This window comes from Balaenoptera physalus (assembly GCF_965194825.1).
Source record: "Balaenoptera physalus genome assembly, chromosome: 3".
Taxonomy (NCBI): domain Eukaryota; kingdom Metazoa; phylum Chordata; class Mammalia; order Artiodactyla; family Balaenopteridae; genus Balaenoptera; species Balaenoptera physalus.
Genome location: NC_138890.1, coordinates 93,504,911 through 93,528,578, shown reverse-complemented (window position 1 = coordinate 93,528,578; position 23,668 = coordinate 93,504,911). Strand labels below are relative to the sequence as shown.

General features: G+C 36.4%; 1 protein-coding gene across 3 annotated transcripts in view; it reads left to right on the top strand.

The window, feature by feature from the left end:
• LOC309658989 (uncharacterized protein) overlaps window positions 1-23,668 on the top strand; it is a 703,210-nt gene that overhangs the window by 178,832 nt on the left and 500,710 nt on the right. For all 3 annotated transcript variants that reach the window (XR_014262472.1, XR_014262473.1, XM_082458306.1), the window contains one exon: window positions 5,335-5,407. The gene's annotated coding sequence lies outside the window, so the exon portion shown is untranslated. The remainder of the gene's footprint in view (window positions 1-5,334; window positions 5,408-23,668) is intronic.

Genomic DNA, 23,668 nt, shown 5'->3' with positions numbered 1-23,668 from the left:
ATGCATAAACAGTGATTCTTGTGTGCTATAGAGTCTTTTGTGTAAAACAATGCAATAAAGATTTATTAAAATCTAAATTTAGTTTGGTTCTAAATGTCTTAAGCCTGGAATTTATTTTGTGGTAAATGGACTTGAGATATTATTTTTGAGAGAAATTTAGACATACTTAATGATATCCCAAATAGTATCCAGAGTTTGAAAACAGGTACTTGAAGTTTGGGAGTTGTTGAAGTCATAAAACAAAATATTTACACACACACTGGTACACAGATCCCACTGTCTCATGCTACTTATTTTATGACAGATGATTTATTTGTACTGGGCGTGTTTATCATGTGCAGCGCTAATAAAAGCTAGATAGAATAGGGAATAATTAGGGGGACAGTTTCTTTTTTTTTTTTTTGGAGGAATTTTTAGGAGGAAGTATGTTGATGGTGCATCAAAAGGTTCCTATTATTTTTGGTAAAGTTAGATCTGAAAGCAACATATATATGTTGGATTTAGAACATACACATTGCACATGTGGATTTAGAAATAATATGGATTATATCCTTATCATAGACAATAATATATTTAGAGTTGTAGTCCTCAATTTCATTCAATCCATGCTTCCCCTTTTTGTCCATGTTCCCTATTTATAATAATATAATTCTTCCTCTGATCCTCCAGATTCTGCTGCACTTCTGCAACCTATCTTGTGAAATACTAATTTAAAATGTGACTCTGAAAACAGTGACTCATTTTTTCTTTTGGGAACCACCTTCCCTTCTTTTAGTTCATGCAGTTTAGTTGAGCTGATTCGAATCTAACCTAGGGAGTTGGGAGTGGCTCATATGGATTTTTTTATTCCTAGTTTCAGTTCAGAGACTGGTACATGAAGAAAGTAGGTGTACAAGATTCAATTCCAGGAAGAACTTTGGCATGAACTAGAATGAAGAAGCTCTTTTCATTTATTTGTTTGTTTTTGTGGGATTGCTTTCTGTTAGGATAATGCAAGGCTGGAAGTGTCAGTACTCACAGTATAGAGAGGTCATGCTTAAATTATAGCTGGTTCAAAGCAAAGCTGAGCCAAGAGAGGCAAATGATGAACTACTGATCATATCATTTGAGCCCCTGGGTCCAACCATGCCTGAAGCTAACATTTACTCTGAAATTTTCAGTCATAGAAAATTGCAAATTAATGCCTCCCCACTTTTTTTCTTTGCTTTAGTGAATTGAGTTGGCTTTCTTTCCATTGCAAGCAAAAACATCCTAATACAGAAATGACTTGTGGGAATATGCACATTCCACTAATTAATTCTTTACTTATCTGTCATATGTATATAAAATGCAATATAATTTTCCTCCAGCTCGTTACCTCTCTTACCACAAACTCCCTAGCACCATGAATACTGATTACATATTCAATAACCATAATATAAATTATACTCGGAGTACAAACAATTACGTTCTTCAGATTGGATATTAACAATCATGTCCTCTTAAACCAGTGTAGTTAACTTATTATCCTGTTTACCTGTAACCTCTTTATCATTGAAGCTGACACTGTTCTTTTGTGCTCACTTTATGTTTCTCCTCTTAATTCATGTTGTAACTGTGGCTTGAATATTCTATTCTATATTCTCTCTCTGTTTCTACAACTGGGTTTATGTTTTTGATGTGTTTTTTGACTTATAGCTCCCTTTCCTTTCTCATAGCTACTATGTCCCTCACTACTAACCCTTAACTCACCCCTTTGTCCCAGCTGCTCCTTTGCTGATCCTCTTCCTCCCTTTTCTTTTTCCCTCCACCAATCTTAAAGCATCTTCAGGACATACATGTATGAAAGGAGTTTTGTGGACTAGATATCTTTGAATTTCCTGGTATCGTGTCTTAGCACACAGTACGCATTCAATAAATGTTACTGAATTAATATAAACTTACCTTATTAATATAGCATTGTAGAGTTCTAAGAAGATTATTGCTGCTTCAAAGCTGCCTGATTTATGTGCAGAAGAAAGCAGATTAGACAAGGAGAGAAGTGAGTTAATAATCTTACCTTCAACATATAGTTAATTTTGATACCTGTTAATTACTCACTGCTGTTTGGAAGGTAGTAGCAGACATGTCTCTCTTTTTAGTGAGGTTAGGTCTCCCAACAAATGCACTAAGAGCTAAACAGTGAGACTCCAAATGGTGGTAAGCAATTGTTTATCTTTCAGTACAAGTTCCTGTATTATTTCATTCATTTTTTAAAGTTTATGAGACTCTGAGGAGATTATTAAGAAAAGGCGGCCATACCTTTACATTGTAATATTGCTGCAATCTGTATTTCAGATACTCTCCCACGCTCATTGACTGGGTTCTGTCCTATGTAGACCTCTAATGGCCCAGCTTCTCATTTCCCTCAGTCACTATTCATTCTGCCTGCACTTGAATCTTGACTCAGGTTAGAATTTTCATCAGTCACCTTTATATAGTCCTAATACCCTAGCTTACCTTGTACCTTAAACCTATAGCCAGATCTGCTGTGTCTGGATCAACCCCTGGCCAATTTATCATTTTTTATGCTCACAGGCTATCAAATAGATGTGTTGATTTGACTTGCTGTGACCTCTAATTTACTTTTTAACTCATTGTGAATACCAAGACTTTTTATTCATGTATCAGTTTCCTAGTAATAGTTTTTATCAGTTTCTATTGCTTCAATCCTTTAATCTCATCTCACCAGCCTCAGTCCTGTCAGATAGTCTTACCCACCGTTTCACGAAAAGGATAAAGGTCACCACTTTAGTCACAACTTGGCCCATCTACTGTCTTTACTACTCACAAGTACCCTTTATTGATATTCATCTTTCTTCCTTGCTTCCTTTTCTGTTTGAGGAAGATGTGCGCTGTCTTCTTTTTAGGGCTAACGACAATCCATTTGCTCCTCGAACACCCTGCTCACTCTTCATCTATAGCATCTTCAGTCTTTCCACCTCCAAACTTTTCCCTATAACTGCAAATGTACAAAGGTCTCACCTCCCTTTCACCATTGCCAAAATTTTGGATTCAGAATTAACAACCATTGTCTCTTCATAATTATGTACTCTAAGCCACTGTTTATTTAGCTTCGCTATCTTGAGTCCACTGAAACCCTTTCCTTAATTCGCTGACAGGGATCCTGTGCTCCCTCCAACTAATTTGCTCACTTTGCTAAAATAGTTCCATGGTTAGAATTCCTTTTCATTATCTAAAATTTCTATGACTGGGAAAAGATACTCTTAGAAGCTACCACAAAGCTTTTGCTAAAATTTCCAAGCATCTGTGATAAATAGAAATATTAACTCACTCCTTCTTGCTTTGAAAGATTTCCTGCCTTTGAAGGGGGAAAGGTGATATTCATTAACTTCTAGATGAGATATAACCAACATATTGGTCTGTGCTATTGAATATCTAAAGTGTGTCAGAACTGAGCTAGGCTTAAGCATTGCCTTAATGAAAAAACAGTCTCTGCTCAAAAGGATCTCACAGCTAGCCTATGCATTAGGGCATTAAGCCTAGGTTCAGCTCATATCTGAAAACTGTTAACTAGTTTGAATATTTTTTTTTTTAAATTAAAATACTCCTACTCATGGAAGCTAAGTAGATGTTTTATTAGTATTCTTAAAATCATGGCAAGCTTAACCAAAATCAGTGACCCTTTTGGCTCAGCATGTGAAATTTATTTTCCATGATGTATTGCCCCTTATCCAATTCTAGAATATGGAAAAATCCACGTTAGTGAGTTTATAATTACTTTATGACTTACTAACTTAATCAAAATCATATCCATTCCTATTTGAAGGTTTTCAATAAAAGAATCATGTATGCTGTAAAGAAAATATGTTAGTTACATATTACTCTATTGCCTGATGAAAATACAAACAAATATAGGATCCTTCAAATGAAGCATGTTTACCCAAATACACAGTTATACTATTTCTATATCTTTAATAGATTATTGTTGGTTTCAGGTGTTATGGTAGGTTAAATATGTAATATTACATCAGGGCATCATATTCCTGGAGAACAGGAACACTCACTCTGTGTGCACCAGGCACTGAACATTTGTTGTAAATGCCAGGGCTTGTATACCTCAGTTTAAAATGTGTATGCACTGTTATTTATGAGTTCTCCATATATTGTATAGTTTACAACCATCACTAAAAGAACTACAGTGAATAGTGAGACAAATCTAATTTTTTCCCCTTGTAATTCAGCTACACTTCTTTGTGAAGAATTATTATTAATTTATCTGATAGCTTCAAATGATTTAAAATGCTATTTTTGATAAAATCGTATTTTATATACAACAAACTAGCTGTCCTAAATTTTCATGCATTCTTTGCATGGGGGTGTGAAAATACCTCTTTTATATATTATATATTTAAGTATATATGTGTATATAATTTGCTTTCTCTTATATTACTCTTTAAAAATTGTCGAGGTTAGTTTTAAATGAACTATGTCTTCCCATAGAAGAGCTTAAAAACCTTCATTATTTTATAACACTCTATTGAAACACTTTCCATAATAACTCAGAAATAAACAAAGCTTGAAGAGTTACATTATGGATCCTAAAGAATCTGAAATATGGCTTCTTCTTATTTCATACTATTTTGAGAGTGATGTGCGCCAACGTACAAGTCACAGAGCTTCTTCATAGTTGGGACTCGTTATGCCCTACCTAGTGAGAATATTTGTGGGGATAATGAAGTCATATCTGCCACAGAAATCTTCCACTATGTTCATTTTAAGATTTTGAAGAGTTTTCATTGTGGTTGGGGTTGGATTTGGAACACATGCAAACTTTTTAGCCTTTATCAAGTGTAAGGTTTCAATACTTAAGCCTCCCTTAGGAGTCTGTGGTCCTTTGGGGTGTAAATTTGATTTCAAAGATAGCTTGGCACAGGAGTGAGGCAAAGTCTTTATGTAGGTGTCTCTGCCTCACTAGAAATCTGATTGCCTGCCTTGCATCCTACATAAATACTTTTTTAAAAGTTTTAACTGACAGTCACTTTCCCTTGAACTCCTTTGGACAACAAGTCCTCTGACCTAAACCCTGATGCCATTTCTTGTATGTTTAGGGATCTAATGAGGCGTTTCTAGTATGTCTGAAAAATTCCTAGAGTATAACATCTTTGAAATTATTATTTCTCCTGACAGGAACATAATGTGAATACATGATTAAAAAGGCTGGTCCAGTCTTTGAAATATCTAAATATATATGGAGGGGGGATAAGAAAATGATTTTCAAGGAAGATTCTGTTTTCTTCCTTGTGCACTTAACCAGTTCATAAAAATAGCTAACACTCACCATTCTGTTCACAGAACATGCCATCCTCTGCCCAGGACCTGCTGAACGTGGAGGGCTAACCGGCTGCTAACCTGCTCTACTTGCCTGGTATGTTTGTACAGTTCTACTACCAGTTGGCTTATATGCTTACCACAGTGTATTCCCAAACCAATTGTGTTGATTATTATTATAATTATGTAATCTACTTGATAATCTATGAATTAATGTAGTGTGAGTGTGAAAAAAGTTGTTTCCATGATAACTAATTAGAATGCTCTGGAAAGGGTTGATAAAGGTGAATTGCTAAAAATACTGTGTCTGCTGTCAAATTAGGTGTGAGCAAGCCAAATATAAACAATTGGAGTGAAAGTTATTAAATGTAGAGTTTTTTGATAGCATTTAAAAATTCTTGCTTGAAAGACACTAAGAAATTATATATTATGATTTATATGTATGGCTAGTGAAAGAAGGAAGATGGGGAATTACAATCAGATCCATACTTTCTTAAGAAAAGACCTTGTCCTACATCAAAAGTATTAGATAATTATTGTGTTTTATTTGTCACATAAAGTGAAATATTTAAGATATTATGTGTATTTTCCTTGATTTCCTACTTTTTCAATTATCTGACCAATCACTGTTCTAGGTAACTAACATAAGACCCTATCTACTGTAAATGCTTTGGTCCAGGTAACTGTGTTTTACTGCTTATTTAACATTGGAATCCCCAGATCCCCACAGTGGGAAGCAGATTTTTCGCTTGATCAAGTTGAATTTCCTTAGTGTAATGGAGCTTCCTTCTGAATGGAGCTTCTGCTACCTTCCCAGCATCTTCCCCCACCTTTTCCCCATACATCTGAAGCTACAGCCACATCTGACTGCTGACTATTTACTAATCATGTCGTAGACTTTTTGCCTCTGATCACACTGTTTGGGATTCCATCAGGCTGTCACCCACCTGATCCATCTGCTTTGTCCACTAGCAAAGTTCTTTTCAAATATTCCAGCTCATATATTCACCTCCTCTGTGTAATCATCCCTGCCGGGAACTCCCTTAGTTTTAGTCCTGTAAAAGAAAGTACTTTGTTTTAGCACTTATCACTCACACTGCAAGATGATTTTTTATGCAGCATTTGTCTCAGCCAGAGTCTAAGCTCCTTAAAGGGGAAAGAAACCATGTATTGATTGTTTCTGTATCCCCAAATCCAAGCAAATACTAGGTATTTGGTAATGTGTGTAGAATGAAGTAACAAAGAGATCGAATTTGTATCAAATTGAACTAACAACTAGAATCTTCAGAGAATAAGGCTTCCCTCAGAAGCTAGTGAACTCCTTGGTCTTTCTACCTTAAATTACCTTTTCTCTTTTTCCTTTTACCATAGAATTTATCGTCTCAACTTCTATACCTCTCATTAATCTTAAACATGCTGTATTTCAATTTCAGCCCCTACAAATTTATGGGAGATTTTTAAGAAAATTGTAAACAACTACTGACAGGGAATTCCAGAAGGAATTAAACTATCAGATGGTGGGTTTGACTGGATTAAATTTAAGGTTCCCTCTTGCCCTGATATTCTGTGAGTTATCTTTCAGCAGGTATTAGTTCCCTCACAAATTATGGTGCCCTTCACATTCCGCCATATGGGCTGTCATCTATTCTACTCGGTAACCATGACTCTCTTATGGAGCCTCTCTTTCATCATCTCATTAGTGATAAACAAGAGCAAGTGGGTTAAGTGCCCACTTACCATTCTACCTACCTCTTAAATCCACAGCCAATGGGATGGACTCTGCAGAATGGGAAGTTGGCTGGGCAGATGGCAGGGCTTGCTTATATATTTGCACATAGTACTCTCTACTGTCTGAGATTAGCAGAATGATAAAACTGTGTGTGTGCGTGTGTTTCCTCCTCTGCAGCCATAATCTAGTTGAAACAGAAAGGGCAGTGTACTTCTCTATGTATAAAGGAAGTAGCAGGGAGAAAGTAGAGACAGATTCAAGTACTGGGTCACATCCTACTGTCAAATGTATTCAGATGGACTGGGGTGAAGACGATCCAATGCATCTATCCCAGTTGTGCCTGAGCACAAAAGTTGGCAGCAACAGATTTGACATAGGGTGAGCAGTTCTCTAGGACTAGGTGGGGATGGGGACAGCAGAATATTAAGAACTCAAGGTGAATGTCAATTTCTGTCACAAGTACTGTCACAAACTCAGAGATTTCCTTACTAGCAAAGAGTAGCAGCTTTTTTTTTATTGGTGTCCCCAGTAGGACTACTGAGATCATGGAAATTACCTAGGTCCCAATATTTATAACAACCAATACTCAATGTCACGATACCCTATAGAGAATTCTGCTAGTTCTGGTCAGTGGGTGATCATTTCATTTCTTTGCTGATTATTTCCTAAGGACATGCCATATAATTATATTATACCGCACGTGGTTTAAAACTCCGAAATCTTGTTTTTTGTGTGATTATATGTGGCTAATAAGTTTATTTCTCTAAAGCTATTTCATTGGGAGAGATTTGGTTTAAGATTTTAGCACAAAAAGTGGTAATTTACCCATATGCCTTTCTGTTATATTTACAGAAACAAAGTTACTAAATTAGTTTATGCAGGGCTCTGAAATTTTACCCTTCGTGGGGCTAGAAAATACACATTTTTTAAAAATTAATTAATTTATTTATTATTTTTGGCTGTGTTGGGTCTTTGTTTCTGTGCGAGGGCTTTCTCTAGTTGCGGCGAGCGGACGCCACTCTTCATCGCGGTGCACAGGCCTCTCACTATCACGCCTCTCCTGTTGCGGAGCACAGGCTCCAGACACGCAGGCTCAGTAGTTGTGGCTCACGGGCCCAGTTGCTCCGCGGCATGTGGGATCTTCCCAGACCAGGGCTCGAACCCGTGTCCCCTGCATTGGCAGGTGGATTCTCAACCACTGCACCACCAGGGAAGCCTGAAAATACACATTTTGAAGTAGCTTCCTGGAAATCTGTATAATGCTGTCATCACAAATTGTGTGTGAGTGTGTATGTGTGTGTGTGTGTGTGTGTGTGTGAGAGAGGTATAAAAAGAAACAAAATGTAGTAGATCAACCATCTATAAAGTGAAACAGGAACACTTTCAAAACTTTATAAAAAACCCAGTTGAGGGTATGTGAGCTAGAAGCACAGTTATATCTTTTAACCCCACAAAATTGCATTTCATTTCAAGTTCTTGTCTAACAAAGATACATATATCAGACACTTAAAACGAAAACTGACGTTAGCACCAGCTGTTGGATGAAGGCATGTAACCATCCTTCTCAAGTTTAGCAATGTCTGTAACCTGCAGTTAGCTGTGAGTGATTCAATGTCCTTGAATTAGAGAGTGAAACACTCTGGTAGATAAAATTAATTGATGGTATTTAGGTATATGATTTAATGCACCAAAAAATGAGTCACATGGAAGACAGAAATTAATACATATTCATAATGAAATTATCCCTTGGCTCATTGATGGCAGGGAGCAAAATAATTCTGGGATTGAGAGGAATTCAAGTTAGAGCTGAGGGAATTTGCCAGTTACACAATTACCTTGTGGCCTGGAAGGGCCAGTGTCTTGCCCTGGGCAATGCTATCACTCTCAAGTATTCCAAGGCCCTAAACAATTCACTCAATTCTCTTCCAAAATTGTATGCATAGATGATAATCCAGGGGAACTGGGGAGCTCCAGATGCCCTATTATTAATATATGGCATACAATATTTCATTCATAAAGTAATGACTTTGGTTCCTTGGACACTGAGCAAGAAACTAAAACAAATGTGACTACACTTTATAATTAGTGACAAATCTCTCCTTGCTTCCTTTTGGTATTCACTGTGATATCATTAATCAGTGCTGAACTCTTGATAATAAATCTTAATGTTCCCAAGAATGCAAAAATGCATTATTCCTCTGTTGTCCAGTATTCTGTATGCAACACTCTTTGTTAAAAACAACTAGAAGGTTCTAGGAAAAACATTTAGTGTAAATTCATATATTCAACTATTTCACTTTTGACACCATGATTACCTTGGGATCTCATTAAGAACTATGAAGATTACTTTGTCATTTGTCTATTGTCCCTGGAAGGAAAATAAAATTCCTTCTTAACAATTTTGAACCTGTAGTCTAGGAATGTTTGCTTTTTCAATCTATGTATTATGAATATACATATTTGCCTGTTATAGTGTCTATTCCAGATGATGGACATAAAAAGGGAGAAAAAAATTATGTCCATTTGATCCACTTCCTAATGGGAACATTATCCATCTGTTCTTAATAAACTGTAATCAGCCCTACTTATTTTTGATTTTTTTTCTAAAAGAAACTGACAAAGACAAAATAAAAGAGACATTTAGAATTTGAGAAAAATAGCTTCCTCATCATGAATCTCTACTAGATCAAATTTGTACCATGTCACAGATCACATCATGAAAGCAATATAAACAGATTAAAATAATACTCGCACAATCTGCAATCAAAACAGGAACAGTTGGCATTTAATGTCTGACACTCATGTTTTCCAAGTGTATTTTTAAAATCTAAGTAATAATAATATCTACTTGCTAAAAAAAGTTAAATGGGTTTATAGAATAAAGTTTAGAATGAGCTTTCTCCTGTACCACATGCCAGATCTTGTTTTTAGAGAAACTACATTCAATTCTTTCAGCTTTTTTATTCCTAATAGTCCCCCCATATTTCTAAATTAAATGGGTTTGTACATGTATGTTCTTTTTCTTTTAATATTGTCCCAACAAGGTTATATCATAATATTTGATTAAACTAATATTCAGTCTTTGTATTAATGATTATATAAATACTGTTAACCGATACGTCAAGTAGCTCACCTTTCTATTAATGTAGATTTTTTTAGTTTTCCTAGAGTTGAAAATTGCCTCACTTTGAAAACCTTCTCTCTAAGTATCACTAATTCCTTACAGACTCTTCCATGGAACTGTGAAACACCTCTGGGTACTCTTTTTCTACATGGTAAAACATACCAGATAATCTTATCAGGTTCTTTTTCTTTCTTTTTTTAACCAGGAGACATCTTACTTGGAGCCCTCCCAGGCTTACTGTATGCACAAGGTGACTTGTGCTACATACCTCCAGGTGTGCGTTTACACAGACTATGATGTAAATGGTAGCCCCTACCTCCACTCCAACCAGGTTGGACAATTCAGTAACCCTCAACCCCCTTGTATACCTTATTACTTGTTCCAGATTTCACTAGTTGTTCTTCAGGCCTGATGCACAACTTGTCCTGGGTCTTCTCTTTACCATTATTGTGAATATTCCCTTTATCTCTGTTGGTTTCCTGTTTCCTGAATTTTAGGCTTTCCTCCTTCTTGGTTATCTGCCTCATTTTAGTGGACATTTTAGGAAAGCACACAAAGAATGTAACGCTTGCATGTTTAACAATATTTTTATTCTACTTTCAGACTTGCTTGATAGTTTGGTTGGTTATAAAATTATAATCTGAAATGTTTTCCTCACACTTTTATGGCATTTCTCCCTGTTGCTGAAAATTGCTATGTCATATTGTATCCTGATCCTTTGTGTATATTCTTTTAATTTTTTCTGTAGAAGCTTTTTATCCCCAGTGTTTTAGAACTTTTTGGTAATGTGCCTTAGTGTGGGTCTTTTTCAATTCATTGTGCTTGGTATTCAGTAGTCCCTTTCAATGTGTTAACTAACCTTCAGTTGTGGGAAATATTATTTCTTTAATAGTATTTCCTATTTTTCTTTAAACTTAGAACACTTGCTAAGTAAATATTTGACTTCTTGCTCTGATTTTCTAGTTTTCTTATCTTTTCTTCCTATTTTCCCACTCTCTTTTCTTGATTTTTTAAAAAATTTCTCTTTCTACAAGGTAGACTCTTTCCAAACTTTCTGTTAAAACTTATATTTCAGCTATTCTAACATTTTCATGTTCTCTTCCTACTCTGTATACCCCATTAAAAAAACTGCACCCTTTTTTTGTTTTGAAGATGAAATAACTTCTTTTATATCTCAGATAATGTTTTTCTCTATTTTGCCAAGTTCCTTTAATCTGCTGCCTCTTTTTCATGTTGAAGGCTTTTTTCAAGTCTCTTTTGGTTCTTGGCAACCATTCAAGTTTAGGAGTGAGGACTAAAAAACTGATGGGGAAATTTATGGTGTGTGTGGAGTAGGTTTTTTTTATACAGAGTGGGTCTAACAGAGATTCAGAAGATTCATTCTGGGGCCCTTCAATGTCTTGTTGGCCTTTTCTCTGATCCTTTTCTCCAGAGATTAATTCACTCTATTGCTAGAGTATCTGACTGCTAGCATAATGAGAGTTTAGGTGGGAGAGAGGGCTGGAAACTCATTGTTCAATGCATAGAATTTAACTTTATTCTCCTCAACCCTGCCTGCCCTGTGTTTTTATCCTCTGTAGTCAATTTCTTTAAAGACTAAAGCTCTCCATCTTTTTCCAAAGGGAGTAGTTGCTTGGTTGTCTGGAGTAGGGTGCCTGGGCCTGAGGAGAAGGTTTGTCTGAGGGGAGGGTTGTTCTGATAGTACTTCTGCTTTTAGCCTACCACTCACCAGATTCTCCACTTGCAGAGGCTTTCCTGAGGCTATCCAGAATTCTTCAGCAAAAGCTAGCTTTATCTCACTCGTGGGATAGCTAGCTATATGCCCCACTGCATATGCTGACATTTTAGTTTTCCCACACATTTAAATATGTTACAACTCATTCACTTCCTTTCCATATCCTAACATTTGTTGACATATATTGCCCACTTTTGTTGCCTCATTTGATTTTCCTTGTGGTTTAAAACTCTTTGTTATCTTGTTATCATCATTTTTGTAAGGAGGTAAACATAAATATATGTAAAATCTGCCATTTTGAACAGGAAATTCTCTAATAGAATGTAATGTATCAAAGAAATTACCCTATTGAAAATATCTATTTGTTTATATACGGAGTATTTTAACTGCCCTAAAAATCCTCTGTGCTCCTTCTATTCATCCCTTCCCATCCAAACTCTTGGCAACTATTGATCTTTTTACTGTCTCCTTTTCTATATCATACAATTGGAATCATATAGATTAGTTTTTTTTCACTTAGTAATATGCATTTGAGGTTCCTCCATGTCTTTCCATGGCTTGATAGCTCATTTCTTTTTAGCACTGAATAATTTTCCATTGTCTGGATGTATGGAGTTTATCTATTCAGTCACCTAATGAAGGACGTCTTAGCTGCTTCTAAGTTTTGGTAATTGTGAATAAAGCTGCTATAAACATCTGTGTACACATTTTGTGTGGACATAAGTTTCCAACTTCTTTGGTGAAATATTAAGGAGTGTGACTGATGGATTATATGGTAAGTGTATGATTAGTTTTGTAAGAAACTGCCAAACTCTCTTCCAAAGTGGCTTTACCATTTTGCATTCTCACCAGCAATGTATGATAATTTCTGTTTCTCCATATCCCCACTAGCATTTGGTGTTGTCAGTGTTCTAATAGGGCACCATGAACCATTGTGTGGAGGGATGCCAGAGAGAACAAGAATGACAGATGTTGACTTTCATGACGACCTAGCTCAGTGATAGACGCATAGTCAAAATTAATTTGATTTAAAGAATGTGAAGAAATTAGATAATCTTTATGCATCTATATTGTGAACTGTGTTAGTGTCCTGTTATTGCTGTAAAAAACTACGAGAAACTTGGTGCTTAAAACAACACAAACCTATTATCTTATAGTTATGAGGTCAGAAATCCTAAAATCAAGGTGTCAGCAGGGTTGCGCTCCTTCTGGAGGCTCTAGGGGAGAATCTGTTTCCTTGTCTTTTTAGCTTATAGAGGTGGCCTGCATTCCTCACTTCTTAGTCTCTTTCTTCATCTTCAAAGCCAGAAGGGTAGTATCTTGAAATTTCTTTCCATCTTAGTGCCCCACACCTTTCTCTTTCTGTCTCTTTTCTCTGATCTTCTGTTGTCATATCCCCTTTTCTGACTTTCTTGTCTCCCTCTTTCCCTGATAAGAACTCTTGTGATTACATTGGTTATATCTGGACAATCCAGAATAATCTCCCTAATTCAAGACCTTAACTTGATCACATTTTGAAAATCCCTGTCATAATGTAAGGTAACATAGTGCCAGTTTTCGGGGATTAGGATATGGATATCATTGGGGGAGGCAATATTCTGCTTGCAACATGGACTGAAAATATTGCACACATATGTAATTTGGATTGAAAGAACATTATTTTAAGTCTGGGGGAGAAGGTCAAAAACAAACAAAAAACAAGGGGTAATAGCTCATAGATGAAATGTATTATTGCTTTTGATGATAAAGTAGTCCCATGTTCATTGTGGTTAATCCAATCAATAGAGAAATGCTATGTATATAGTAGGAAAAAAAATTTAACTTAAAATTTAAGTTAAAATTCCAAGGCCAATTAACAGTCCTCGTCTTTTATTTCCAAACCCTTGTCTTTCAAACACGAATGTCAATCTATGAACACAATAATCAAGTCTGATGCATCCTTCAATCATATTGGTAGACCACATCTCTTGTTTTTTTTTACATCTTTATTGGAGTATAATTGCTCTACAATGGTGTGTTAGTTTCTGCTTTATAACAAATTGAATAAGCTATACATATAAATATATCCACATATCTCCTCCTTCTTGCGTCTCCCTCCCACCCTCCCTATCCCACCCCTCTAGGTGGTCACAGAGCACCGAGCTGAGCTCCCTGTGCTATGCGGCTGCTTCCCACTAGCTATTTATTTTACATTTGGTAGGGTATATATGTCCATACCACTCTCTCACTTCGTCCCAGCTTACCCTTCCCCCTCCCTACGTCCTGAAGTCCATTCTCTACGTCTGCGTCTTTATTCCTGTCCTGCCCCTAGGTTCTTCAGACCCATTTTTTTTAAGATTCCATGTATATGTGTTAGCATACGGTATCTGTTTTTCTCTTTCTGACTTACTTCACTCTGTATGACAGACTCTAGGTCCATCCACCTCACTACTAATAACTCAATTTCGATTATTTTTGTGGCTGAGTAATGTTCCATTGTTTATATGTGCCACATCTTCTTTATCCATTCATCTGTCGATGGACACTTAGGTTGCTTCCATGTCCTGGCTATTGTAAATAGAGCTTCAATGAACATTGTGGTACATGACTCTTTTTGAATTATGGTTTTTCTCAGGGTATATGCCCAGTAGTGGGATTGCTGGGTCATATGGTACTTCTGTTTTTAGTTTTTTAAGGAAACTCCATACTCTTCTCCATAGTGGCTGTATCAATTTACATTCCCACCAACAGTGCAAGAGGGTTCCCTTTTCTCCACACTCTCTCCAGCATTTATTGTTTGTAGATTTTTTGATGACGGCCATTCTCACTGTTGTGAGATGATACCTCATTGCAGGTTTGATTTGCATTTCTCTAATGATTAGTGATGTTGAGCATTCGTTCATGTGTTTGTTGGCGATCTATACATCTTCTTTGGAGAAATGTCTATTTAGGTCTTCTGCCCATTTTTGGATTGGGTTGTTTGTTTTTTTGATATTGAGCTGCATGAGCTGCTTGTAAATTTTGGAGATTAATCCTTTGTCGGTTGCTCCATTTGCAAATATTTTCTCCCATTCTGAGGGTTGTCTTTTCGTCTTGTTTATGGTTTCCTTTGCTATGCAAAAGCTTTTAAGTTTCATGAGGTCCCAATTGATTATTTTTGCTTTTATTTCCATTTCTCGAGGAGGTGGGTCAAAAAGGATCTTGCTGTGATTTATGTCATAGAGTGTTCTGCCTATGTTTTCCTCTAAGAGTTTTATAGTGTCTGGCCTTACATTTAGGTGTTTAATCCATTTGGAGTTTATTTTTGTGTATGGTGTTAGGAAGTGTTCTAATTTCATTCTTTTACATGTAGCTGTCCAGTTTTCCCAGCACCACTTACTGAAGAGGCTGTCTTTTCTCCACTGTATATTCTTGCCTCCTTTATCAAAAATAAGGTGACCATATGTGCGTGGGGTTATCTGTGGGCTTTCTATCCTGTTCCAGTGATCTACATTTCTGTTTTTGTGCCAGTACCATACTGTCTTGGTTACCGTAGCTTTGTAGTATAATCTGAAGTCCGGGAGCCTGATTCCTCCAGCTCCGTTTTTCTTTCTCAAAATTGCTTTGGGTATTTGGGGTCTTTTGTGTCTCCAAACGAATTGTGAAATTTTTTGTTCTAGTTCTGTGAAAAATGCCATTGGTAGTTTGATAGGGATTGCATTGAATCTGTAGATTGCTTTGGGTAGTACAGTCATTTTCACAATGTTGATTCTTCCAGTCCAAGAACATGGTATATCTCTCCATCTGTTTGTATCATCTTTAATTTCTTTCATCAGTGTCTTATAGTTTTCTGCATAGAGGTCTTTTGTCTCCTTAGGTAGGTTTAATCCTAGGTATTTGATTCTTTTTGTTGCAGTGGTAAATGGGAGTGTTTCCTTAATTTCTCTTTCAGATTTTTCATCATTAGTGTATAGGAATGCAAGCGATTTCTGTGCATTAATTTCATATCCTGCTACTTTACCAAATTCATTGATTAGCTGTAGTAGTTTTCTGGTAGCATCTTTAGGATTCTCTATGTATTGTATCATGTCATCTGCAAACATTGACAGTTTTAGTACTTCTTTTCCAATTTGGATTCCTTTTATTTCATTTTCTTCTCTAATTGCTGTGGCTAAAACTTCCAAAACTATGTTGAATAATAGTGGTTAAAGTGGACAACCTTGTCTTGTTCCTGATCTTAGAGGAAATGGTTTCAGTTTTTCACCATTGAGAATGATGTTGGCTGTGGGTTTGCCATATATGGCCTTTATTATGTTGAGGTAACTTCCCTCTATGCCTATTTTCTGAAGGGTTTTTATCATAAATTGTTGTTGAATTTTGTCAAAAGCTTTTTCTGCATCTATTGAGATGATCATATGGATTTTCTCCTTCAATTTGTTAATGTGGTTTATCACATTGATTGATTTGCGTACATTGAAGAATCCCTGCATCCTGAGATAAACCCCACTTGATCATGGTGTATGATCCTTTTTATGTGCTGTTGGAATCTGTTTGCTAGTATTTTGTTGAAGATTTTTGCATCTATCTTCATCAGTGATATTGGCCTGTAGTTTTCTTTTCTGGGACATGTTTGTCTGGGGTTGGTATCAGAGTGATGGTGGCCTCATAGAATGAGTTGGGGTGTGTTCCTCCCTCTGCTATATTTTGGAAGAGTTTGAGAAGGATAGGTGTTAGCTCTTCTCTAAATGTTTGATAGAATTCACCTGGGAAGCCAGCGGGTCCTGGGCTTTTGTTTGTTGGAAGATTTTTAATCACAGTCTCAATTTCAGTGCTTGTGACTGGTCAGTTTATACTTTCTATTTCTTCCTGGTTCACTCTCAGAAGGTTGTGCTTTTCTAAGAATTTATCCATTTCTTCCAGGTTGTCCATTTTATTGGCATATAGATGCTTGTAGTAATCTATTATGGTCCTTTGTATTTCTGCAGTGTCAGTTGTTACTTCTCCTTTTTCATTTCTGATTCTATTGATTTGAGTCTTCTGCCTTTTTTTGTTGATGCATCTGGCTAATGGTTTATCAATTTTGTTTATCTTCTCACAGAACCAGCTTTTAGTTTTATTGATCTTTGCTATTGTTTTCTTCATTTCTTTTTCATTTTTTTCTGATCTGATCTTTATAATTTCTTTCCTTCTGCTAACTTTAGAGGGGTTTTGTTCTTCTTTCTCAAATTGCTTCAGGTTTAAGGTTAGGTCGTTTATTTGAGGTGTTTCTTGTTTCTTGAGGTAGGCTTGTATTGCTCTAAAGTTCCCTCTTAGAACTGCTTTTGATGCATCCCATAAGTTTTTGGGTCCTTGTGTTTTCATTGTCATTTGTTTCTAGGTTTTTTTTGATTTCCTCTTTGGTTTCTTCAAAGATCTCTTGGTTATCAAGTCGTGTATTGTTTAGCCTCCATGTGCTTGTATTTTTTACAGATTTTTTCCTGTAACTGATATCTAGTCTCATAGTGTGGTCAGAAATGATATTTGATACAATTTCAATTTTCTTAAATTTACTGAGGCTTGATTTGTGACCCAAGATACGATCTATCCTGGAGAATGTTCCATGAGCACTTGAGAAGAAAGTTTTTTCTGTTGTTTTGGATGGAATGTCCTATAAATATCAATTAAGGCCGTCTTGTTTAATGTATCATTTAAAGCTTGTGTTTCCTTATTTAGTTTCATTTTGGATGATCTGTCCCTTGGTGAAAGTGGGGTGTTAAAGTCCCCTACTATGATTGTGTTACTGTCGATTTCCCCTTTTATGGCTGTTAGCATTTGCCTTATGTATTGAGGTGCTCCTATGTTGGGTGCATAAATATTTATAATTGTTATATCTTCTTCTTGGATTGATCCCTTGATCATTATGTAGTGTCCTTCCTTGTCTCTTGTAATAGTCTTTATTTTAGTCTATTTTGTCTGATATGAGAATTGCTACTCCAGCTTTCTTTTGATTTCCATTTGCATGGAATATCTTTTTCCATCCCCTCACTTTCAGTCTGTACATGTCCCTAGGTCTGAAGTGGGTCTCTTACAGACAGCATATATACGGTGTTGTTTTTGTATCCATTCAGCCAGTCTGTGTCATTTGGTTGGAGCATTTAATCCATTTACATTTAAGGTAATTATTGATATGTATGTTCCTATTACCATTTTCTTAATTGTTTTGGGTTTGTTGTTGTAGGTCTTTTTCTTCTCTCGTTTTTCCTGCCTAGACAAGTTCCTTTAGCATTTGTTGTAAAGCTGGTTTTGTGGTGCTGAATTCTCTTTGCTTTTGCTTGTTTTTAAAGGTTTTAATTTCTCCGTCAAATCTGAATGAGATTCTTGCTGTGTAGAGTAATCTTGGTTGTAGGTTTTTCCCTTTCATCACTTTAAATATGTCCTGCCACTCCCTCCTGGCTTGCAGAGTTTCTGCTGAAAGATCAGCTGTTAACCTTATTGGGATTCCCTTGTATGTTATTTGTTGTTTTTTCCTTGCTGCTTTTAATATTTTTTCTTTGTATTGAATTTTTGATAGTTTGATTATTAAGTGTCTTGGCATGTTTCTCCTTGGATTTATCCTGTATGGGACTCTCTGCACTTCCTGGACTTGATCAACTATTTCCTTTCCCATATTAGGGAAGTTTTCAACTATAATCTCTTCAAACATTTTCTCAGTTCCTTTCTTTATCTCTTCTTCTTCTGGGACCCCTATAATTCATATGTTGGTGCATTTAATGTTGCCCCAGAGGTCTCTAAGACTGTCCTTAATTCTTTTCATTCTTTTTTCTTTATTCTGCTCTGCAGTAGTTATTTCCACTATTTTATCTTCCAGGTCACTTATCCGTTCTTCTGCCTCAGTTATTCTGCTATTGATTCCTTCTAGAGAATTTTTAATTTCATTTATTGTGTTGTTTATCATTGTTTGTTTGCCCTTTAGTTCTTCTACGTCCTTGTTAAAAGTTCTTGTATTTTCTCCATTCCATTGTCAAGATTTTGGATCATCTTTACTCTCATTACTCTTAATTGTTTTTCAGGTAGACTGCCTATTTACTCTTCATTTGTTTGGTCTGGTGGGTTTTTTACCTTGCTCCTTCATCTGCTGTGTGTTTCTCTGTCTTTACATTTTGCTTAACTTACTGTTTCTGGGGTCTCCTTTTCGCAGGCTGCAGGTTCGTAGTTCCCGTTGCTTTTGGTGTCTGCCCCCAGTGGGTAAGGTTGGTTCAGTGGGTTGTGTAAGCTTCCTGGTGCAGGGGACTAGTGCCTGTGTTCTGGTGGATAAGTATGGATCTTGTCTTTCTGGTGGGCAGGACCATGTCCGGTGGTGTGTTTTGTTTTGTCTGTGACCTTGTTATGATTTTAGGCAGCTTCTCTGCTAATGGGTGGGGTTGTGTTCCTGTCTTTCTAGTTGTTTGGCATAGGGTGTCCAGCACTGTGGCTTGCTGGTCGTTGAGTGGAGCTGGGTCTTAGCATTGAGATGGAGATTTCTGGGAGAGCTCTTGCCGTTTGATATTACGTGGAGGCGGGAGGTCTCTCGTGGACCAATGTCCTGAACTCAGCTCTCCCACCTCAGAGGCACAGGCCTGACACCCGGCCAGAGCACCAAGACCTTGTCAGCCACATGTCTGAATCTGTCACCGAGTTCCTTTTACCCCCTTCTGCGTGATGACACCAAGTGGAAATGGTATGCATTTGGGAGGCAAGAGGCTGATAAGCAGGAAGCACAACTGAGCCTGAGATTTGTTCAGCCTCTCTCCGCAGCAGGCTCAGGCGCTCCCTACAGAAGTGGCGATGGCAGTGGCAGCAGTATTTCCGGGTGGTCCCAGTGTGCCCGATACCCCGTCGGCCAGATGCTCGTTGCAGGCTGCGGGACAGGCTGGGGTGCGCGGTGGCAGCGCCTGCATCCCCAGCTCCCTCCTTGGACGCCCCCACTTGCCCAGCCCTGCCCCGCACTCACAGTCGAACACCGCCTCCAGGCGCTCGGCTGGGAGTGGGAGCTTTTCATGTCACCACCCAGACTTGGGAACCAAAAGGGCCACATATCTTTTTGATGGAGATGTGGGTAGGGAAAGATTGGCTTCAAGTTAAGTTCTATATGTATGTTATTCTAAATGATTGATTATTTCCTATTTTATTTATTCATTTTGAATATGCAGTGTTAATTTTAATCCCTTTACTTCTTATCTTAATTGAGGGACAGACTATTGTCTAGATCATCACTTGACTGATTCTTAATCACTTCTAACATGAGCCTTGTTAGTATTCATGTCATTTTATTATTCTGTTATAAACTTTAGATTTTGTTCTACAGAAAAATCCTTTTGGAATTGGAATTGAAATTGCATTGAATATAATGAGTGATTTGAAGGAAATTTTATTCTTTAAACTTCTGTATATCTAGTATAAATGTAAAGTCTTCCTCTGGCTGAAGAATTATGAGTTTTCAAGATTTAATAATACAGAAGACAGTCAAGCAAATAAAAAAATGAGCCAACACAACCAGAGTGTGTTCCTTGAAAGACTAGTAAAATAGCTGCAATTTTGGCAAGACAAAGAAAAAATTTTATATACGTTTTAAATAAAACATAGATATAAGTAAAGATGGCATGTTTAAAAAGAAATACAACAAAGCTTTGTATATCAAAAATTGACATGAAATGTAAGGTTTCCTAGATATAACTGTATAATCAATGGCTCCAGTTTATACTAAATTAGTAGTAAGAATCAACCATCTGGAAAGGATACCAGGCCCAAACAGTTTTACAGATAATTTTAATCAGAAACTTGAAGAACAATAAATCTTATTTTAGAAAAATTATTCCTGCAGTTGACCATGTGCTTTTATGCAGGATTTAATACCAGGAATGCAAGAATAATTAAATATATCAATGTTATTTCCTACACAGAGTAAGATATAACAAACAAATGGACACTTCAATCAGTGTAGGAAATCATTTGATAAAATTCAACGTTTGTTCATAATAAAAATTTAACAGATTAGGGATAGAAGGGAACATTCTTAATCTGATAAAGGCATGCATTAAAGACATATAAAATACAACAAATTAGTGAATAAAACAAAAAAGAAGCAGACTCACAGATAGAGAGAAACAAACTAGTGGTTCCCAGTGGGGAGAGGGGCAAGAAGGGGGTGGGGGGGAAAGGGGTGTTAATATGGGATTGTATGAAATCTTGCATGTGAAACTTTTGAAAATTGTAGAGATTTGTATAGAATTTAAAGAATCTCAATTAAAAAAAACATTTAAAATAATAACTAATGGTGAGTAGTACAGTGTTACTTGGGGACCTGAAAGCAGCCCTTTTATTTCTTCCTAGTTTTGAAAACAAACGATAAGTTGGCACAAGAAGCCAAAAGATAGAAATAAAATATAGTAGCTTTATTACTGACAAAGATTCTTAGAGGACATGATTTGTATGTGCAGCCACATTGGCTTTCTAATTTTTTCCTCCTGTATTGAACTTGCTGCCTAATTGGGGGCCTTCCTCTCCCTGTCTCAATGGAAGTACTACATAGATGACCATCGAACCCAGTATTGCAAAAAGAAAGTGGTTTTGAGGAAGAGTGGCCCAAAAGGGGGTGATTAGAGCATGCTCAGTTCCTTCTAAACTTATCAGTTTGATAAAGTAGTGACAGTAGTCACATAGTGTTGTAAACTTGAAGTCTCTGGAAATGTGAGGAGTGAGAGATAAAGTTATCTCTTAGTACTTTTTACTGAAGCCAGGAATAAGACTGTTATTCCCACGTTACACCCACTATTCAGTATTGTATTGGAGAACCTGGACAGTGCACTAAGTCATCAAAAATAAATGAAGTTTAGTTTAAGGAACTGAAAAAAGTGACAAAGGTCATTTCTTATTTTCAGATAATATAATTATCTAAATGCCAAATCAAGAAAAGTATGTAAAGTGTCAGAAGCTTTAAGAGAGTTCCACAAAGTTGCTGGGTATATTACTGACATTTGAAAAAAGTGGAAGAAACTTATAAAAAGGCATAAAAGAAAACTTGAAAAATGGAGAAATTTATTATGTTTATTGATGAGACTGTGAATTTTATGAAGGTGACATTTTTCCTTCAAATCACTCTATACTTTCAATGCAGTTCCAATTACAATCCCCAAATAATTGTTTTTTGGTAGAAATTTACCAACTGATTTTAAAATTCATGTGGAAGGGTAATGGTCCAATAATAGTTCAGTAAGAAAATGTAATAATATGAAAATTGGTTGATTTAACAGACTAGGAACTCAGAAGCAAATTCATTCTTAAATGGAAACTTGATGTACTTGATGTGTAGTAGAGGAGGAAAGGCAGATTATCCAATAAATATTGTTAATACAATTGCCTTTCATGTGAAAAAGAAACATTACTACCCTATACAAAAATAAATAATGTAAGTTATAGAACTAATGTAAAACATAAAATTTAAAGCAATTAGATTATGGGAGGATCTTTTTATACTCTTTTGTAGGAAAATATTTCTTAAATAAAACATTAAAAACATCAAACATGGGACTTCCCTCATGGTCCAGTGAGTAAGACTCCACGCTCCTAATGCAGGGAGCCTGGGTTCGATCCCTGGTTGGGGAACTAGATCCCACACGCATGCTGCAACTAAGAGTCCACATGCTGCAACTAAGAAGAAGCCCTCATGCCACAACAAAGGTCCTTTGTGCTGCAACTAAGACCCGGCGCAGCCAAAAATAAATAAATAATTGATTAATTAATTTAAAAAACAAACATAAGGGGAAATTTTGCTAAGTATATCTATTTCAAAATGTTGATATTCAGAGAATTTTTTTTAACATTTGACAAAAGATTGCAACCAAAATTTTATGGATTTTAGTGGGTCCTTGAATCCCTTGAAAATTGCAAAAGTGCAACATTGTGTTTACAGATATCATATAGAGTTTTATCAGTCTGAAAAATGGGTGCATGGCCCCCCAAATTAATTGTAATCTGTGCTAAAATATGTACACACATACTCAGGAGAGCAAGAGATGGGGCTTTAATCTATCTGCTCCCCCAATTCTAATATTTTTGGCACTTGTCTTGGCTCTTCCTCTGGCCCTTGGCTTTCAGACTCAATACATTTATCTCATTCTCCGTCTTATGCAGAATTTGATTTTTTTTTTAAAAGGTGTATCTATGAATGATAGTCTAGGAAATACATCCATTTCCCTCAGTTTTGCACGAGGGTTATGGTAAGGTCATACCCTCTGAGAATTCTAAATTAAGAGCAGCTATATGTGATAGCTTGTGTACCATACCTAGATCTAGGGAAGCATCCTTGGAAAGAAGAAATAGTTGGAGAGAGTTTTATTCCTCTCCTGTGTTGTCAGATTTAGCAAATAAAAATACGGAAAGGTTAAAGATGCTACCACGAAACTACTAGAGCTCATCAGTGAATTTGGTAAAGTCACAGGATACAAAATTAATACACAGAAATCTCTTGCATTTCTATACAGTAACAATGAAATATCAGAAAGAGATATTAAGGAAACAATCCCATTTACTATCGCAGCAAAAAGAATAAAATACCTAGGAATAAACCTACCTAAGGAGGCAAAAGACCTGTACTCCAAAAACTGTAAGACACTGATGAAAGAAATTGAAGATGACACAAACAGATGGAAAGATATACCATGTTCGTGGATTGGAAGAATCAATATTGTCAAAATGACTATACTACCCAAGGCAACCTACAGGTTCTACACAATCCCTATCAAATTACCAATGGCATTTTTCACAGAACTAGAACAAAAAAATTAAAATTTGTATG